Raw genomic sequence first — 3,754 nt, forward strand, 5'->3', positions numbered from 1 at the left:
TTGTACTATCCTATTATGCAAGATTTACTAAATATAACATATTGTACCAGCATTTATTAATGCTGCCACCATAGTAAACTAGTAACCTTGGTGAAAAGACTTTGGTCAGGACATTTATAGTTATAGCTGAAGCTGCACGCAATACTGAAAGTAATGTTTTGTTTGCCAGTAAGTCCTAACGTACAATGACCCAGTGGGTTTTTTTGGTCAATCAGAGAAGGAAAGCTTGGGATACGATAAACCAAGCTACCCTGGTGAGCTGGGCAGGTGTGTTAGACTAGCTTGCTAATGTCCCTTTTGTGCCAGTACATGGCAAAAGTTATTTATTTATTATTGGCACTAAAAAGAGCAACGCATGTTTCAAAGAGCATTAAGTCATCGTTTCCAACTATTGCTATTCAGTTTATTAAACACCCATAATACTGACATCTAGTGGCCTGGATGTTTCAGAGATTCTGTACGGAATCTGTTTTAACCATGGCCACCTCCATGTGGGGAATAAACTGATTCATTTGAGGACTACAAACCAGTTTGATTCCTTGTGTCACATGAGCTGCACTTTATAGAAAACAAAATGTAAAAATAATAAATAATCACTTTAATAATAATGTTTCCTACTTTATGACTTATTGCCCTTCAAAATATATATAAAAAATGTTCATTCGGATTGTGTGCTTCATATTGTGACATAACATGCTGGTTAACACGTGTACATTGAGATTCTACAAACCGGACTAATAGGAAATGTTATATACAGCAGGCGCTGAATATTTCCAGGTCTGTAGGTTGAGCTCAAGTTAGGACACGTGGTCTGTAAGAGCTTTTTTAAGCCGACTCTTTGTTTCATCCGTGTTTTGAGAATGAAGGAACAAGAGGTTTAAAATCTGAAATTACATTTCAAAAGAATGACCAGGAATTTACTCTTTAATATGAGTATTTAGTATATAAATAGCATAACTGGAATTTACTCTTTAATGTGTAAATAGCATAACTAGAATTTACTCTTAAATATGAAAATATTTCTAACTGTTTCAAACTATTGCCACTGTGATATGATATCATTTCAATTTCACTAATGCAAATTTCCCCACACCACTTTTGGAGTGCGGTAATGAATGTTCCATTAGTTTGCTGTTTAAGTACTTTCTTACCATGCATTTAATGTGGAGATGGAGAGGAGATGGCTATGTGTGTGTGTGCGTGCGTGTGTGTGTGTGTGTGTGTGTGTGTGTGTGTGTGTGTGTGTGTGTGTGTGTGTGTGAGTGCGTGCGTGTGTGAGTGTGAGTGTGAGTGTGTGTGTGTGTGTGTTTATGCTGTGCAGTCTGATCAGAGTATCTAATCAAAGTGTAAAACCCCACAGCTTCCTTTTCGTGGAAATCAGCTATTATACACCAGCTGTGACAGGAGAGTCAAACCATCTGTGAATATTTCCATCTGAAAAGCCTGGGACAACCCCCCCCCCCACACACACACACACTACATATATGCAGACACATATGATGCATACACGCACACACACACACACACACACACACACACACACACACACACACACACACACACACACACACACCATGTAAGGTTTGAGACAATGGTAAGACTGAGAGCTCATATGGTAACAATAACCTGTTTCAGCCTGGGTGATATTATATTTATATGCCCAAGGTCAACAACTATGCACTATATGAGATGCAAAAAAATAGTATATGCTCTCATAAAACATATCTCCTCCTCAGGTGACTGTTATATGCTTCATGGAAACCCATGGCTTCAACATTTTGTATAATAAATAGATTTAATAATAATGGAAATGTTATAACTGTGCATGATAAACAACCATGGGGATTTATAACTGGAGCCACTCACATGAGGATTGATATGGAGACTTTATGTCTGTGCCAGACCTCATCATGAACAGACTGCATCTCTAATGATCGGAAAAGTTTTTAGGGCAGATAAAAAAGTGGATCACCAAGTTGGTTTGTGGGTCACACTCCTATAAACTTCAAATGGAATCAAACCAAAAGTGTATATATGTGTGTGTGTGTGTGTGGGTGGGTGTGTGTGTTCTCTCTAGACCTTTATCAGTCTTATCAGTCTTCCAAATTGCCAAATACATCATACATCGATTAATGCTAAAAATAAACAGCATCATAGTAGACATTAAGGGACCTGAGTTCATGTTGCAAGCGAAATGCTGTTTTCAGCTGGTGACAAGGTGAGAACTCACTCTGTTTGTGACAGCTTGCTAGATGGACACGCCCCTTGCCCCACCAATTGCTCCGCCTTTCTTGGACTCTGCTTTTAGGAGAGTTGCTGTGGGGGAGAATGGGCACATGCCTCTGTTTTTGACATGTCGATGATCTCGGAAAGGTGAAATGTCCTAAAGGTGCTCTTAAAGATGCATGGTTAAAATGGCTGGTAAAAAGATCACCCTGCCCTGACCAGGACCCAGGGTTTTTAGCTCCAGTGCTGAGGACCTGCTTGTCAAACATTTTTTCTCTACGCAGGTGAGTTAACACATCAGCAAGCCCCCCAGGAGCTGGGTGAGGTGTTTTTGGTCCAGGGAAAACTGGAAACTGCAAATTAGTAGGCTCCCAACACTGCTACTGAAAACCTCTGATCAACTCCCCACCCCTTCCTGTGAAGACCTGGGCCTGCATTTCAGTCTTTAAAGCCAAAACCAGTGATTTTAATCTTTAAAGCCAAAACCACACCCATCTTAGAGATACGTGCCTTTCTTGACACAGTCAAATACTGGGCATATAGAATTGTTCATTAAAAGCGTCATATTATTATTTGCTAATCATCACTCACAGAGCAAGTTACGGTAGATGAGTCTTTTTAAGGACCTGTCTAACAAATAGGCACACATATTACTTAATCGATTTCAGTTCATTTAAAGAAAGAGTTACGGAGATCGTGCAAAACAAACATACCACATCCTACCATCCTTTACATAATTTTTTGTTGTTTTTTTTTTGTTTGTTTGTTTTTCTTGAATTTGTGCCCGTTTCTCCTCACTTAACCTCGCGTATGCGTGCAGCGCCAAAACTACGTTTCCCAGGTACCCCTAGCACGTTAAAAGCGGTGCGAGAAGGGGGCGGTTCTTCACAGCTCGTGGAGGTGCAGGGGAGCGGAGCAGAGCATCGGCAGTAAGACGCCGCGGTTTTCAACTGGACTTTCGTTTATCATGGAGTTACCCGGTGAACGCTGGCCCGACGCGGTGGCTCCCTGACCAAGCTGCCGTCGGGGTTTTTTTTTTCGGGTCTCGACGTGGTCTCCATCCGTAGGAGGTAAAGTTGCGCTCAACTCTCTCTCCGCCGCTGCGATCTTGCACTAGTACCGCAGGAGAAGCATCCGCGTAGACCTCGTAGCTTTCGGACGGGCGCAGCCATCGAATGCGTCCCGCACGCAGCGGCACAATGTAACGGGCGTCTAGTGGGATAGTGTAACCGTGGTGCACGTTTTGCTGTGCCAGGGAAGTGACGGCAGAGCCAGGTAAACACTTTTACGTCCGAGACGGAGAGTGGATTACCTGGGGGCGAAGTGTACCTCATCCTGGCTAATGTACTTCAACAACGTTTGCGTTTTCGGATGATCAGATATAAGGTGTCTAAGGTGTTGCAGCGCCGGACAGCTCCGAAGTTGTCTCTTTATCGAAAATGACATGTGAAGCGATGTAGTTCCCAGGCGCATCCAAGTGTCTGTCTGCAGCCTAATTACGATCGGCTGCTTAATAATCACCGACGGA

At 42.4% G+C, this 3,754-nt stretch overlaps 1 protein-coding gene across 7 annotated transcripts in view; it reads left to right on the forward strand.

Annotated features, from left to right (window-relative positions):
• Positions 1 to 3,125: 3,125 nt before the first annotated feature.
• Positions 3,126 to 3,754, forward strand: part of itpr1b (inositol 1,4,5-trisphosphate receptor, type 1b) — a 116,655-nt gene continuing 116,026 nt past the window's right edge. For all 7 annotated transcript variants that reach the window (XM_035520174.1, XM_035520178.1, XM_035520175.1 and 4 more), the window contains exon 1: positions 3,126 to 3,296. The gene's annotated coding sequence lies outside the window, so the exon portion shown is untranslated. The remainder of the gene's footprint in view (positions 3,297 to 3,754) is intronic.

Source organism: Electrophorus electricus, chromosome 20 (assembly GCF_013358815.1).
Source record: "Electrophorus electricus isolate fEleEle1 chromosome 20, fEleEle1.pri, whole genome shotgun sequence".
Taxonomy (NCBI): Eukaryota; Metazoa; Chordata; class Actinopteri; order Gymnotiformes; family Gymnotidae; genus Electrophorus; species Electrophorus electricus.